We start from the raw sequence: 17326 nt of genomic DNA, 5'->3' as shown, positions 1-17326 counted from the left end.
GAGAGGTGACACAAAACGGCGCGGAGGCGTAGGCGAACGGCGTCTCGTATGATCACGGTAACCGCGGGAAGGGTCGCCCGAATCAAGAGGAGACGGTGAGCGCTGTCGGGGTGGATACGCCCGTTCCCTAGGACCGTAGTTGTAGCGAACGTCGCGTTCGTACGGCGCGTAGCCTCGCTGCTCATCTCGCTGGCGCCGTCGACAGAAGCGAGAAATATGGCCTCGAATACCGCAGTAGAAGCACAATGGGCGGTCATTAGGCCGAACATCCAGATGCGGCCGCCAGTTTGTGTAGACAGTCTGAGCCGGAGGCGGCGAGGAGACGGCTGCGACTCTACCGAGCACAGACGGAGGCACAGAAATTTCCATGTTCGAGACCGGCGTTCGGGAAGCAGCTTCCGCGTAAGACGGCACGTCGAAAACAACTGGGGGCCCATTGCGTGGATTTCCCGTTATCGACGCCACTTCATCCTTGATAATGTCCTTGCAAGTTAGTCGCAGGCTGGGAGCATGGGTCTCCATCACCACAGGGCGAAGCTGGTAGCTTAAGTTCCTCACGAATTATGCTGCGTATTAAAACATGCAAGTCCGGCTCGGCAGGAAGACGAGCTTGTTCATGAGCTGGCTGGAGGCGCATTGCTTGAAGTTCATCAAGACGCTGGCATGTGGTCCGTATGTCATTCACGGTGGATGGATTTTGCAGCGCAAGTGCATTGAATGCGGACTCTGTGATGCCCTTGAGGATATGGCGAACCTTGTCAGCATCCGACATGTCAGGGCTGCCCGACGGCAAAGTGCAAGGACGTCCTCAATGTACGAAACGTACGTCTCGTCAGAGCACTGCCAGCGGGCTTCAAGTGCACGCTTCGCTCCATCGGAGCGAGCAGACGGCGTGCCGAAAATCCGACGCAGCTGCTCAGTGAAGCCGGCCCAGTCAGATATGCCACCTTGGTTGTTGAGGTACCGCGTCTCGGCAACCTTAGTCAAGTAGAACCTGACGGTCTGCAGCTTAAAAGTGTCGTTCCACCCATTAAATTGGCTGACGTGGTTGTACTGCACAAGGCACTCCTCGACGTCATCACCGCGGAGGCCAGCAAAGAAAGGAGGTTCGCGATGGCGGCAGATCACCATCCATGCCGGGGCAGAAGCGCCGGTATTCTGCGCTCCTTCTCGCTTCATTGGGCGGGTTGGGGGTAGCACACGACATCCTGAACGAAGCTCCAGGGGTGCGGCCGGTTGAGGTAGAGGTCGGGATCGAACGCAACCTCCACCACTTGCAAGAGGGAAGGAGACTGGAACAAGGAAACGATAATCCCAAGGCAGGTCTCTTTACTCAGCCCGCAGGGAACTCGGTGACTCGGCCGAACGAGCCCAGACGATGATGATAATGCAGCAATGATGACGATAATGGGTATGTACAGGTGAGAGATTGGTCCCACTAGCGAATAACTATTAATTCATTCCAGGAGTCTTCTTCATGTGTCAAGACACCAATAAACGCTCACAATGTATTTATTATTTATTTATTTCCAATACTGTAAGCCCTGTCGGGCTGCTGTCTTGTCCCCGGGTTTGTGCTTCTCGCTAATGCAACCTATTACTAACTCTGCTAAGCTTCCGCTCTAGCAAGGCTCAAAATTTGTTTTATATTGGCTGGTACTGGGACTATTCGGAACTTAATTTAATGACAACAAACCTCGTAGACGAATGAAATGTTAACCACAAGAGAGAAGCTGAAGCTGAACGATAACTTTGTTAGAGCAACCCGCAGCTAGCTAGATAAAACCCGGAGCCGTACGTCAGAAAGCAGCAGCAACGCCTTTTAAATTATAGATTGAAGATTGAAGATGGTGGAACTGGGTTTACGTTTTACTGTACTATAGAATATATTGGTATTTTGAAGCCGCAAAAAATCTGAGTGTGGTGGGCCTGCAATGCGAAACTTTCGCCTTGACATACCTCTGTGCAAATGAACGGGGGTGTGGTATTTTTATTCCTATTGTGTTTGTCGCTTTTGTTTTTGTCAAAATGGTGATCCGTGGCGATGACGTCGAGAAACATTAGACGCACGGAGAAACACTGCATCAATGTCTGGCGAAGAAACCACTAGCTTCAAGCTCATAGAACGGGATTCCTGCAATAGCTGGGGTTGTAGGTATCGGGTGCCCCCACGAATCGCTGCCTCGGACGAACATAGGGTGCTTGCATTTCCTCGTGGAACTTCGAAATGTCCACGCCGTCCCACTTCGCGTCATACCGGGTCCGCCTAGTGCGTTAGGCGAAGTCTAGCAAGATAAAACTCAGAGGTGCACGTCAGAAAGCAGCCGAAGTGACTTTCAAACTAGCTTGAACAACAAAAGCACCGCTTTCAAAGTCTAGAACACTCACCAGGTGATACGCATTCACTAAATTTCCGGCCCAATGAATGCGTGCGGCAGCAAGGAAAAGCAAGCCTTTTGCGCGGCTTTAGCTCTTGGTTCCGCTCATTCAGCCCGGCAGACAGATACAGACTTCCTGATGGACAGGCTTGGAGGACCTCTTTTTTCGGCGTCATCAATACGGTTGTTAATATCTGCGAATATCGTGAACCTATTGCTGAAGCTTAGTGCGTAATTTTACTAGGGGCTGAGAATATTTCTTCGATAGAGCGCTTCCTTTGGCGCCGGAAAGGCTGCTACCAAAACTGTGGTTTCTGCGCAGTGTTTAAACGTCAACTAATGTCTTGTTAATTAGAACGGGAGCGTTTGTATTTCTTACTGGGCACAAAGCACAACAGCTTGCCTGTAGCGGGTGCTTTTCAACACTTTTTGGGGGCGTAGGGAAAACGGTAGACGTGTTGGAAAGTATTGTTTGAACCTTGGGGTGAGGTGTAGGCTTAAAGCAACAGAATTTGCGGGGCCTCTTTCACAAAACGCGCGGATAACGATAAAAGTATTAGATTTACCCCATCCCATAGGCTCATATTCCACATGGATAAGTGGTACCCCTGGCAGTTAACGCTCGCGGGTAGTAAGAAGTGACAGGCTGATAGTTTCTTTCCAGATGAATGTATACAACAAACCGATAACCACCTCCTATAATAAGAAAACCTCTTATCATGACATACCTCTCGTCCAACCTAGAAGTAGTAGTAGTAGGTTTGTGTTTATTGGTGCGAAGGTATCTACGATCAAAGAGCGCATAGACTCTGCTAGGTGATCTTTGAATGCCCCGTTTAGGCTTGAAATGTGAATGAGATGAGTATCATACTGCCTAAAAGACCTGTACATATGGTTTCAAACGTGATAGCCATGGACTGTAATCTATCTATAGGATCCTATTACCACGCCAATCAGTGGTCAGAGAAATGCAGCCAGCCGTAGTCACTTGTACTGTGGTGGTGCAGATCCCTGGCAAAGAGAATAGGCGGTGGCGGTGCACTTCGAGTAGTAGAGTCAAGCGGCCGTAGTCTTGCTGGTTTCGGAAAACGTTCCTACCCTGGCATATGTCTTGAATTCTAAGGCTTGGTCATGTCTTGGTTCAGGGGTAGGTCGCAGCGCTACAGATGCGTCATGCGAAATGTACGTAATAACTGACCGACTGTATTTGAGACCTATTACGCTAGCGTAACGAGAAAGCAGTTTATTCAATCACACTCCTCATGGAAAAAATGGCTGACCATTAGTGTACTCCCTAATGCGTAATTTGTAGACAGCGGGAACTGCAGTCCTCTCGTTACGGCGCATATCTATTGCGTCCCAGGAAGTGTTCGTGTGATAGCGAACGCACGGCGGCGCGCGCTACCCTGTTGTTGTTTCGCAGCGCGTCGCCGTGGTCGGCCAGCGGGTTACAAATCCAGTGTGGACCTCCCGCCCAAATGTCCCGTGGTTCGGATGAGCCACGCAACGTGGAGGACGCGAAGCACATCCACCGGTTGCCTCACTCGTTGTTCAGCACTCACTCACGAGTGCTGTAGTGCGCTCAAGCAGCACTCACTCTTTGGTTCTCTCGACGGCAGCGTTACCAAGCCTCTGATTCGGCGGCGCGAGCCGAATCTTAGGGAGTGAACGCGCTCCTATGACGTCATCTCGCAGCTGATGGCCACCACCAAGCATGTGTCCGTGCAACCCCCTCCCACTTTCGCCATGCGTCACCGCCGAGTAGCGCATGGCGCCTTCAGAGCATGCTGTACTTTACACTTTCGCTACACTTTCCTCCGCCGCTTTATATGTGCCTTCGTTCGCTCGGTTATACGACGCCGGTGTGAAACCATAGAAGCGTCAGCCAGAGTGCTGCGCACAAAAGCAAACCTTGTGGTTGTGCTCTCGTAATCCTCACAGCCTTCAATGTGTCATTGTGAGCGGTTAGGCAGTATTTCACTCCTCTTTTGCTTTGCTGGGGAAGAAGGCTGAACATTCTGTGTGCGTCCAAACACAAATATATTGTGAAAACATCCTTTAGCGTTCTTTCAATACACACCTTAACACCCATTTTTGAAGGAAGATGGTTGAAACACGAAGCTTGCTCCGATACAAATGTGAAAGCCACACTCAAAGTCAGCCAAAGTCCGAATCTAGGACACGCTGACCAAACTGAATCGGGAGTTAGCTGTTCGTATCAATTGGTTCGCGATTATGCTATCTGAATAAGCTGATCATGATCCTCATGGGCCACTGCCTTCATCGTCAGCAGCGCGTGGCGTCGACACGCAGCACCAGCCACACGCCAGAGAGCACCACTGCTTCTGCGCTGCTCCTTCGCAATCTACGAGTGCTTCCAGTTTCGCGAATTCCTTCTGCCACCGAAACTCCTGCTTCCGTGCCGCCACACCGGCGCCTACATAATTTGGTGAGCTGAACGCCGGCAGCATGGAGCCCTGCTTCGCCTGTTCACGGACGCCCTTTCGGCTTTCGAGGGATGGTACCTCCGAGCCTGGTTCCTCCAAACGGAAGCGCTCTTCCGCATGCGCAGCATCGACTGAAACATCGAACCCATATGACCACGCTGCGAGCTCCATCAATACGGTGAGCGGTGGTACGACACTCTGCAGGCCTACTTGATGGAGAGTGTCGGCACGAGTCCTTCCCGCCACAATGAGGCTGCATCGCCCCTTACCAGTGCTTCCCGGCACACCGTAACGCACGACGGGATAGGAAACGCGCTGATCGGCTTGGAGCATCCCTCGTGTCTTAACGACTTTCCGAGGTGGGAGGCAAGCAACTTTCCATTACCACCCGGGTCCGCTGGACGTTATCCATTGACATTCGGCTTTCAAGCACGCCGGGCCCAGCCATTCGACTCCTAGTGAACCCGTCACTCCACTCAATAGAGCGACGTTGCCACCCCACCCGCCATTCTGTCTCAAGAACACCGACGTGTGGGTTTCCGAGATCGACTGCTTGTTTTAATCTCTACCGTGTCACGGCGCAGCAAAATCGCTTCTCCCTGACGTACGAGCCCCTCCCATCCAGCTTAGCCTCCACCTTGCCCGTATCCGAACACCATCCTACGGCTGAACACAAGCTAGCTTAACACAATCCCTGTTTGCGCACTGTTGTAGTACCGAAGACCACCCGGACCAGCCGCCCAAGATTGCATCACCCCGGTCGGATACCTCTTGCCTCCCACTAGCATGTTGCTGTTGACTAGGGAGCCTACATGCGCCGCGCCTCCGTCGTTTAGTGTGGTTCCACTCTTTGACACAGCTTGTGCCGCCTTCCGCCGTCGGGCAGCGTTGCCAGCACACGTTGCCATACATGCATCAACTTGACATGCGAAAAGGTGGATGCAGTTGCGTGCATGCCGATCGCTGTATATTGCTGCGAACCAAGCATTGGGTCTATTTATTGGTTATTTTTACTGCCCGACTGTGCCAGGCTGTGTTATCCGTCTCCCAAGCGCTTTATTTTGATGCCGCACGGGTTATCTCATTTGGATAATGAGAGCGTTTCCCCCTAATGTCACTTTCCTGGAATACGTTTTTTTATATACAATGTTCTGGATGTAAATCGAAGGTTCGAGAAACACTCGCGCCGAAAGATAAAAGCCTGCACAGAAGACGCCACGGTATTCGACTCTCGACGCTCACCTACACACGCCATTTTCTTCACTGCTGTCTCATCGCGTGTGTATTCTTTGAGTTGTTAGGGCAGCTTAAACTCGCTCCAATAAACTTGTTTTCTTTGAAGACAACTGCGTCTTCTTTGGCTTCGTGACATCTGGTCGAGGTGCGGGGTAGCAGGGTGCCGTGATCGTCGGCGATGCTTACAGCAGCGTGATGATCGGGGTTCGGTGGAGGCGTCGTGGAGTCATCAAAGGAAAAAGTTATCGTCTTGGTCTGCAGATCAATTATTGCGCTGTTATCCGTCAAAAAGTCCATTCCGAGAATTAAGTCGCGAGAGCAGTTAGGTAACATGACGAACGCAGCAGGGTACGTGGTGCCGTCTAATGTGACGTGTGATGTGCACGTTCCACTTGGGGATACCAGATGACCTCCTGTTGTGCGTATATGCGGACCGTGCCATATTGTAACTTTCTTCAGTTTTGACGCGAATGACCCGATCATTACAGAGTAGTTGGCTGCCGTGTCGATCAGGGCGACTACGTCGAAGCCGTCGATGGACACCTTGACGTCGGACACCACCTTCCGAAACTTCCGTGTGCGTCGGGGCGTCGCATCTCTGCTTGTGCGTGTTGATGGTCCGGCACTGTGCGTCCTCGTTGTCGTCGTCTTCTCAGCGGCAGTCTCGGTCATGTCGGTTACACGTCGCACCGTGTACCTGTCGTCGTGTTCAGGAATCTCGTCGGGGTTACGTCGGGTCGTCGGGATGAGGGCTGTCGTGAATCATAGTCTTCGGCGAGTCGTTGGTTTCCGACATGGTTCGCAACACGCATATCTTACCGAACCAGCCATTCACTTCAAGTTGCTCGGCCACGTATGCAGCACCTCCACTAGATGTCACGAAACCAAAGAGGACGCAGTTGTCTTTTTAAAGAAAACAAGTCTATTGGAGCGAAATTTCGCTCCCCTAACAATTCAAAGAATACGCAGGCCGCGATACAGCAGTCAAGAAAATTACGTGCGTAGGTAAGCGTCGAGAGTCGAATACCGCGGCGTCTGCTCTGCAGGCTTTTCTTTGGGCGCATGTGCTTCTAGAACCGTCGATTTACATTCAGAACATTGTAGATCAAGGAAGAATATTCCGGGCCAGTGACGTTAGGGGGAAACGCTCTCCTTATACGAGTGAGATAATCCATGCGTCATCAAAATAAAGAATAGAACACCCAGGCGGCACAGAAAGTGTGTTCCAAGACCTGCCCGTGTACGGCCTCTTTCTGGTATGTCCGGCCAGCATCCAGGATCAGCAGCCACTGATCATTCGATGAGCGGCCAACATTCGGCAACCAGCGCTTCGGTATTTTTTTGGCCGCCCGTGTTTGGACACACAACGGCGGCTACCCGTCTGCCAGATATTCAGTTCACTTTCGGCTTCCGATGTTGAGAAAAAGAACGGCCGAAGTACGGCTTTAGGGCATCCGTTTTTCCTTCGGGAAGCGGTGTTCAGCCGAAGCACGGCAAGCGACCGGCCACAGAATATCCATGTTCTTGTGGCAGTTGGTGTTCGAAAGGAGACCCGCTGGAGCGCGGGTGCCTCGCATTCGCTCTTTGAATGGTTAACCGCGCGTCCGGTTGCAGAATATTCGTTTTCTTCGGGCAACCGGTGTTATACAGGAGACCGGCCGACGCACGGCCCCAGAATGTACATTTTTCTCTCGGTTAGCGATCCTCGGCCGAATTATAACAAGGGAACGACCGCAGAATTTTTGGCCACCGGTGTTCAAGAGGAGACCAGCCTACGTAAGGTCTCAGGTTTTACGCCATTCTTTCGGTAAGCGGCGTACAGCCGAGCAACGGCACGGGACTGGGCGCCGAGAATACATGCACCGACGTGTTCAGAAGGAGACCCGCCGGTGTAGGACCAGTTTTTCCCTGGGTGAAAAAAGAGCCGTTAGGGAGGCGAATGACGCAGAGGTGTTTTTAGGGGCGAAGGTCCTAAAGCCATGGGTCTGTCCATCCCTTGTGTCTCGTGGTACGTGACCACCGCATGCTTTCGGAGATGTCGCAAAGTGGGCCGCGTTGCACGCGCAAGAACCGGCTGCAACCGGCAGCGCAAACTCGGCACCGGGAGCGCGAGCTTGTCTGTGTTCGCCAACGGAGGCACGAGCGCACGTGCACTGCGAGGGGGAGATCACGCAAGAGATCACGCCACGAACGCAGGCAGTCGTTCTCGGAGATCGAACGAGACGCAAGGACCTTTGCTCGTTTCCTCTCGTCTTGTTCGGGCACAAGTTCGCCCTAAATAAAAGTTCTTTCTTTACCGTTGTGTCCCATCCTACGTGACAAATTGTGGTGGACGTGCGGGGTAGACCTACATGGCGCGGCGTGTTTCACCAGGTCTGTGCCTGGGAGCATTGACTCCGAAAATTAAAGTTGATTTGTACAATGTACGCACACAGTCTTACGTCTTTCTTAATGATGTAATGGGCGAACTTTCACGCGAGAGTTACGGTTACCGATGATATCCCCCTCTCGAGCTTCGCCCCACTTATCATCATTCATTCCGTGATCTCCCCCTCTCGAGCTTCGCCCCACTTATCATCATTCATTCCGTGGATGCGGCGTGATTTTTTTATTCGCCCGGTGTTTCTACGTTTTAAATAAACGAACTTCGTTTGTCAAACAGTAATGAGTCTTCTAGGTGAACGGGCACGGTGGAAGTACCCACTGGACATTACGAGGGAAACTTTTAGGCCGTCGGAATGCCATTTATTGCCACAGAAATACTGTGCCACAACGACGGGTGAGCTAAGCCTCGCCAGTCATAGCCGCTACCACGCCTCGCCCACCGGCTTCGTCGACGCATCAGCTCGAGGCTATTCGCCTCCTCAAGAAATGGACACCATTGGAGAGATCGACCCGGCAGAGATGTTCCACCCGAGGTGGTGGTGGTAAACCAAAATAAGTGCCATAAGGGGCGTCGAGCAAGCGGCCGCCACGCAGTAGCTCAACCGGCGCCATGCCAAGGACTTCACACGAAAGAAAGGCAAGGGCGCGCAGCAGCGCACGTTTGGCTCTATTTTTCTTACATATTAATCCGAAAAACAATGTTGCACTATTTTGTTGGTGATAAACCTAGGAGAGGCTAAGCTCGTGCATTGTTAGGCCCAGTTTCGTGCCCTGCTTCATGGGATTTTATGACTGCCTAATTAGAAGCACGTGTTATTCAAATTTGCATTAACAACACACCCTTGTGAATGACAAAGCCTGGATGGTAATTTAGTTGCGGTGTTTGAAGCTGAACTCAGCTACACTTCGCAAATGACTCATTTGTTTAAACATATCTGCCAGCATCTGAGCAACCACGGATTTCATCGGGTTTTTCTTGCTCAACGCAGCTTGTTGAGTTCACGCACGATTTGGCTCTAGCAATTGATAAGCTTAAAGTAGTTGACTGTATTTTCCTTTACTGCAAAAAAAGGATTTAGAGGTGTTCCATATCAGCTTCTTGTTAGTACAATGCGGGATATAAACTGAATGAATCGGTTATTGCACGGATAGCCGAGTATATCTCTATAAGACAGAAGTCGGTCTCGCGCAATAGTTGTTCGGGTAGAGGACTCCAGCCCGACCGAACCGAACCGAACCCCATCCTCCAATGCGTTGGAGGGTGCCGACCGGATGGACACCGGGGGGCCCGCATCGGCTCCCACCGCCACCGCACCTCCCGTGCCACCTCTGGTGCCCCGGACTCCCTCGGCGGTGGCGGCTCAAACGAAGGGCTCCCGAAAGGGGGCCAAGTCCGGGGGGCTTGGTCCGCCGTGCACCCTTCTGGCATCCGACGAGGAGATGGATGTCACGCCGTTCCTGCCTGCAACGTAGCGCAAGGAGCGGCCTCCGATGTCCAAGCCGACAGAAAGGCCTAAAAATCCTAGAATAACAGCCCTGAAAGACGACACTTGAACAAACGCACACACGCACTCCAGTTATTCTTAAATTTAAATAATGGGAACAGAAAACATCATCCAATGGAACTGCAGAGGCCTCCTTAAAAATCTTGACGATGTGTATGAGATTCTGCATGCCAGTCAGCCAAGTATATGTGTCTCCAGGAAACCCACCTCAATTCTAAACAAACAAATTTCTTAAATAGGTACATGGTATTCAGAAAAGACAGGGTTGGCTGCACACACTCTTCAGGAGGTGTGGCAATTGTCGCCCGGAAATCCTTAGCCTGCCACCCTGTCACTCTGAACACTGTCCTTGATGCTATAGCAATCCAAACGATAATATTTAATAGGTTGATAACGGTATGCTCCATTTACATCTCTCCTGATTTTGCACTTCTGAGCTGTGATTTCGAGGCACTGGTTGACCAGCTGCCCGAACCATACATACTAGCAGGCGACCTTAATGCGCACAACTCCCTTTGGTGCTCCTCCAGAACGGATGCCCGAGGTCGCTTGATAGAGAAGTTTCTTACATCCTCCGGAGCATGCCTTTTCAACAAAAAACAGCCTACATACCATAACTTAGGACACAATACATACTCGCATCTTGACTTGGCTATTGGTTCCGCAGTTCTCTTTCCATGTCTTGAGGGGGGTGTGGGCACAGACCCATATGGTAGTGACCATTTCCCCACTTCATTAATGTATATAGGTATAGGCCCGAGCAGTCCATCTTCCCATAAAAAGTTTAATGAATCAAAAGCAAACTGGAGCACATTCACACAAACATCTCAACTACACCACACATCCATAAAACACCTACACGTGGAGGAAGCCGACCAGCTCGTTACGGCGCACATCCTCGACGCCGCCGAAAAGTCCATTCCCCAGGCCTCCAGTGGGTCCCGCAGCCAAAGGAGTTCCTGGTGGAACGAGGAGTGCAAGCGGGCGCGAGAGGCACAGAACAAGGCGTGGGGTGTCCTTCGCCGGTACCCCACATCAGATAACCTCATTTCTTCTAAACGAGCAAAGGCTTTTGGGAAGCGAGTGCGCCGTGTGGCGAAAAGGGAGAGTTGGCGCACCTTCCTCACTTCCATCAATTCATACACTGATACACACAAAGTCTGGACACGAATACGAAAACTAAAAGGACAACAGACACACAGCCTGCCCCTGGTTAGTACAACAGGGGAAACACTGGAAGACCAGGCTAACACACTCGCACAACACTTCCAACACATGTCCAGCTCAGCACACTATACTAATACTTTCATGCAACACAAAACATCTGTAGAAAAGAAGCCCTTACGAGACAAGAACAAGTCGAATTCTGCTTACAACTCTCACACTTCATGAGCCGAAGGTTACTCTTTCCACTTGTAAGCCCTCCGCTCCAGGGGCAGACAGAATTACATACACAATGATACAACATCTACACGCAGACACTCTTGAGACACTACTACACCTCTACAACACAATATGGCTTTCAGGGCAGCTTCCAAGGTCTTAGAAGGACGCCATAGTTGTGGCCTTTCTGAAGGAGGGGAAGGACCCTTCCTCTCCCGCAAGTTATCGTCCCATCGCCCTGACAAGCTGCCTGTGTAAGCTCCTCGAGCAGATGATAAACCGTAGGCTCGTGCACTTTCTGGAGTACAACGGTCTTCTCGAGGGCTGCCAAGCAAGCAGGCTTCAGGGTGGGGCGATCTACCAATGATCAACTTGTTGCACTGGAATCCTACATAAACGATGCATTTGTCCATAACCAGTTCTGCCTTACTGTATTTTTCGATATTGAAAAAGCTTATGATACAGCCTGGCGCTACGGCATCCTCAGGGACCTTAAGTCATTTGGTGTCTCCGGCAACATGATGAACACTCTTTGTAGTTATTTGGCTGAACGAACCTTTCGAGTGAGGGTTGGCAGTGCACTTTCCAATGTATATTTGCAGGAAAATGGTGTGCCGCAAGGTGGAGTTCTAAGCTGCACGTTGTTTATAGTTAAGATGAACTCCCTCCGAAAGGCATTACCGCCGACCATTTCCTGTTCCATCTATGTAGAGGATGTGCAAATATCTTTTAAATCCTGTAACCTGTCAATTTGCGAACCTCAAGTACAGCTCGGTGTTAAGAAACTTGCTGGCTGGCCGGACCTTAACGGGTTTAAACTAAACCAGGCCAAAAGTACTTGTGTTGTGTTTTCCCGCAAGCGCGGGATTAACGTGGACCCTGAGATTACGCTTAACCGTGCACCTATTCCTGTTAAACGGGAGCACAAGTTTTTAGGTGTCATATTTGGCGAATAGCTCACGTTCATCCCACACATCAAAGCACTTAAACATAAATGCCTCAAAACACTAAACATTCTTAAGGTCCTCTCCCACCAATCCTAAGGTGCAGACAAAGAACTTCTTCTCTGGGTCTTTACCGCGTTAGTCGGGTCTCGATTAGACTACGGCAGTGTCGTGTACGCGGTCGGCATCGAAAACAACCCTAAAAAGTCTTGATCCAGTACTCCACTTGGGTCTGCGCCTTGCGTCGGGCGCCTTCCGCACTAGCCCGGCCCAGAGTCATTATGTTGAATGTAATAAGTGGTGCCTTGAATACCAACGAACGTATGTGGACTTTCTCTACGCTTTTAAAATTTCATCTTTGAATAACCAACCTTTTAAACCTGTTTTTAATGATACATCCACATCGCCACTGTTTGTAAATCGCCCGTCTGTTCCTTTTCCGTTCTCACTTAGAGTGAGAGAAGAAGCGTCAAATTTCGACATCTCCTTTTTAGACATTTACACATCTTCTTTTACTGACGTGTTACCACCCTGGCAGCTCCAACCTGTGTGTTGTTACTTGTCCTTCGTGAAAATTGATGAAACCAGGGTACCACAATCTGCTATTTAGCAGCACTTCTTGTCCCTGCAGTCTAAGTATGAATGTGCAGAGTTTTACAATGACGCATCAGAAACTGCCCTTACTGTGTCGTGTGGGGTGCACGGACCCCATTTTAGAGTCTCTAAGACCCTGAACTCGAAGACCAGCATTTTTACGGCGGAAGCCCATGGAGTTTTGCTTGTTTTAAATCACATAGTGCAACATGTACCCCCCAAGTCTATCATTTTCACAGATTCACTGAGTGTTGTACATGCATTGTCATCCAAAAAGTCTTCTAAAAACGATGTTCTTAATGTAGTGTATCAAGCCATTATGTCAGCGTATGCATTACATCTCGAGGTGATCATGTGTTGGGTTCCAGGCCACTCTGGAATTGCGGGAAATGAGACCGCTGATCAGATGGCCGCTGCTGCTGCACATACAAATACACTGGACATAGCAACAGTACCCTATACTGACCTCAAGCCACACATCAGACAACACCTTCGCGAAACATGGCAAGCACTCTGGAATCAACAGACAGACAACAAACTACACATAATAAAGCCACTCTTGGGACCATACACGACTGACACACACAACAGACAAACTGAAGTTGCCCTTGCTAGGTTACGGATAGGCCACACTCATATAACACACTCCCACCTGCTCGCAGGATCTCCAAGACCTCTGTGCAGCAGGTGCGGAGAGGCCCTAACGGTGATCCACATCCTGATGCAATGCAAGGCGCTCGACATTAAACGACGCAAACACTTCCCACAACTACACACACGACATATTCCACCACACCCGTCATACTTCTTAGGGGACGATGCCATGTTTTCTGTTCAGCGCACCTTTAAGTTCCTATCAGAAGTTCACTTTTTACAACTCATCTCATACCACTCATAGTTTTACCCCTGGTCCTATACACCAGCCACCTTATTTATCTGTAGTGGCAAGCCACAGTGCCAGCGGCAGCAGCGTGACGCAGGCCCACGAGCGCGCTCACCCGCCGGAGGGCTCGCGCGCCCCTGGCATCAGTAGTTAGAGACCCCACGGCGTTCGGAATAAACCGGCCTTGCTACGTGGTCTGGTCGTCTCTGTTTCAACGCCTCCGTGGCATGCGCTCTACAGTTGGTGACCCGGACGTGATATCCCTCCCAGCGAAGTTGTAGAGCCATGTCCAGCAACGACAGAACCAGCGAGCACCGCAAGCAGCCGGCAACGAGATCGCCGCCCTGGCTATCCACTTGCCGCCGTATTGGGAACACAACCCGACCATCTGGTTCCTCCAGGCCGAGTCACAGTTCGCGCTGTCTGGCATCCCCTCCCAAGAACGCAAGTTCCACTACGTCGTGAGAGCTCTGCCAGCGACTGCTGCGGAAGAGGTTGCGGACATTCTTGCCTCCTTCATACGCAACCCACCTGCAACGGCCTACGACCAGCTCAAAGCAGCGCTACTCGAACGCACAGCACCATCTGAGCGCACGTGCCTACAGCAGCTACTTTACACCGAAGAGCTTGGCGACCGCAGACCGAGCCAACTCCTGCGGCGCATGACCCAACTCCTCGGCTCACGTGCCCAAGCCATGGACGGCGCATTGCTGCGCGAGCATCTTTCTGCAACGCTTGCCTGCGAACGTGCAAATGGCCCTCGCAACAGCGCCATCCATGGATCTCCCTTCGCTCGCGTCCCTGGCCGACAAGGTAATGGAAATAGCCAGCACAGCTTCTCCTATTGCTGCTGTGACCGTGACACCAGCATCACCCGCCCCTCGCACGACGCCAGCTCCTGCCGACGAAGGTGCGTCTGCGTCGCGTGCCAGTGTCGATCACCTGTGCGAACGACTGGAGCAACTCGTTGTCGCGGCGACGAGGCGAAACAGCACAACACATTCTGCTCGCCCGTCACGCCGACGCGACCGCTCATCTTCCCGACGCCGTGATGCCGTGCGTGGACGCAGCCCTACATCAGCCCCCGGTGTATGCGTCTACCACCGCCGTTTCGGCGCAGACGCTCGCCACTGCCTCTTGCCATGCTCATGGACGGTAAACGGACCCGGCAGACCGCTAGCGGCGACGAGCGGTTCTGGCCCCATTGAAGATGTCGCCTGTTTCACATCGTCGATCGTACCACCGGACAAAAGTTTCTCGTCGACACGGGAGCGCAAGTCAGCGTCTTGCCAGCTTCACGCCACGACCGCAACTCCAGCACAGTCTTCTACCTCCAGGCAGTGAACCGCACGCGCATTCCCGTGTTCGCGCAGCGATCCCTGACCTTGAACCTGGGTCTTCGCAGAACTTTTCGGTGGATTTTTGCGGTCGCGGACGTTCGCTCTGCCATCCTTGGTGCTGACTTTCTTACCAAACATGTCCTACTAGTCGACGTCAAGCGACGGCGACTTCTCCACTCCACGACCCTCCTCTCAGTTCAAGGCGTCGTAGCGACAGCAGCTGCTGACGTAGCACCTTCCTGCGCTACAGTTGCTGAAGAATCGTTTGCCGCCCTGCTAAAGGAGATCCCCACCGTCACGTCACCACCCGACTGGACTCAGCCTGTGACTCACGACGTCCGTCATCATATCACCACTACCGGACCACCCGTTTTCTTTCGTCCGCGACGTCTCGCTCCCGACAGACTCAAGATCGCCCGTGCAGAGTTCGAGCACATGCTGGAACTTGGCATCGTCCGACCTTCTTCCAGCCGCTACGCATCACCCTTGCACATGGTGCCCAAGAAGAACGGTGACTGGCGACCTTGTGGCGACTACCGATTCTTGAACCTCTCCACCATCCCAGATCGGTACCCCCTTTCCAACATACAAGATTTCACCGCCAGTCTGCACGGTGCCACCATATTTTGAAAAATCGACCTTGTACGGGCGTACCACCAGATCCCTGTCGCTGAGGAGGACATATACAAGACGGCCATCACAACACCTTTCGGCCTTTTCGAGTTCCTCCGAATGCCGTTCGGCCTCAGGAACGCTGCCCAAACATTTCAGCGTTTCATCGATACAGTGACGCGCGGACTGCCCTTCGTCTATGCTTACGTGGACGATCTGCTGGTAGCAAGTACGTCCCTAGAGGAGCAGCTGCACCATCTCAGCATTCTCCTCGAACGCTTAGCTGCCCATGGCGTTGTCATCAACGCAGCGAAGAGCGAGTTCGGTGTTCCCGCCCTCGACTTTCTGGGACATCGACTGGATACGACAGGCATTCAGCCCCTCTCCAACAAGGTCCAGGCCATTCTTGATTTCCCAACTCCAACGTCGGTCACCAAGCTTCGCCAGTTCCTGGGTCTGGTAAACTTCTACCGTCGCTTTATCAGGAACTGCGCCACTCTGCTTGAGCCTCTCGACCGCCTGCTTTCCGGGAAGCGCTCCACCACTGAATTGGACTGGACCGCAAGTGCGAGGCAGCCTTTCATGCCATCAAACGTGCGCTGGCAAACGCCGCTCTCCTCGCTCACCCAAATCTAGGCCGTCCACTCGCGCTGATGACGGACGCCTCGAGTTCTGCTGTGGGAGCTGTCCTCCAATAGCACGTAAATGGCGCGTGGCAGCCCTTGGCCTTCTTCTCAAAACGTCTAACCCCACCGCAGACCCGGTACAGTGTCTTCGGGCGTGAACTTTTGGCAATGTATCTGGCTGTGCGTCACTTCCGACATCTTCTTGAGGGTCGTCAGTTCACCATCTTCACGGACCACAAACCCTTGACGTACGCCATCAGCCGGCCCGACACCCATTACACGCCACGAGAAGTGCGGCAGCTTGCCTACCCGTCCGAGTACACGGCGGATATCAAGCATGTCAGTGGCGTTGATAACACAGCTGCGGATGTTCTAAGCCGCGTGGACGCCATTGCCTCCACTTCGCCGATTTTAATTGCACCCGACCTCCGCCGGCTGGCTGCTGACCAAGCAGACGACAAGGAGGTGCTGCGTCTTCGCACATCCCCAACTGCGCTCCAGCTCGAAGACGTGACAGTCGACGGACAGCAGCTCGTTTGCAACTTGTCGACCGGAAAGCCACGACCATTCGTACCCAGAACCTGCCGTCGCGAGCTCTTCGACGCCCTGCACAACATGGCCCATCCTGGGATTCGTGCCACGCAGAAACTCATCGCGGCTCGTTTTGTCTGGCCTCGAATGAACGCTGATGTTCGCGACTGGGTTCGAGCGTGTGCACCATGCCAACGCGCAAAGGTTCACCGGTACCCAGTTCCGCCGGCAAAGACGTTCCTACAACCTGATGAGCGCTTCGCCGTTGTGCACATCGACCTCGTTGGTCCCTGGCCCCCTCGCCAAGGCTACCGCTACCGACTGACTTGTGTGGACCGATTCACACGCTGGCCTGAAGCCACACCGCTACCCGACATCTCCGCGCCCACAGTAGCGTCAGCATTCGTGTCGACGTGGGTAGCGCGCTTCGGATGCCCATCATCCATCGTCACCGACCGCGGA

At 52.3% G+C, this 17326-nt stretch overlaps 1 pseudogene; it reads left to right on the top strand.

Annotated features, from left to right (window-relative positions):
- Positions 1-9056: 9056 nt before the first annotated feature.
- LOC144166077 (uncharacterized) lies at positions 9057-15099 on the top strand (annotated as a pseudogene).
- Positions 15100-17326: the final 2227 nt, after the last annotated feature.

The sequence above is a fragment of the Haemaphysalis longicornis genome, unplaced genomic scaffold (assembly GCF_048455015.1).
Source record: "Haemaphysalis longicornis isolate Haplotype H1 unplaced genomic scaffold, Haemaphysalis longicornis Haplotype H1 scaffold_16, whole genome shotgun sequence".
In the NCBI taxonomy this organism is placed as follows: domain Eukaryota; kingdom Metazoa; phylum Arthropoda; class Arachnida; order Ixodida; family Ixodidae; genus Haemaphysalis; species Haemaphysalis longicornis.
This window is presented reverse-complemented; position numbering and strand designations above follow the sequence as displayed.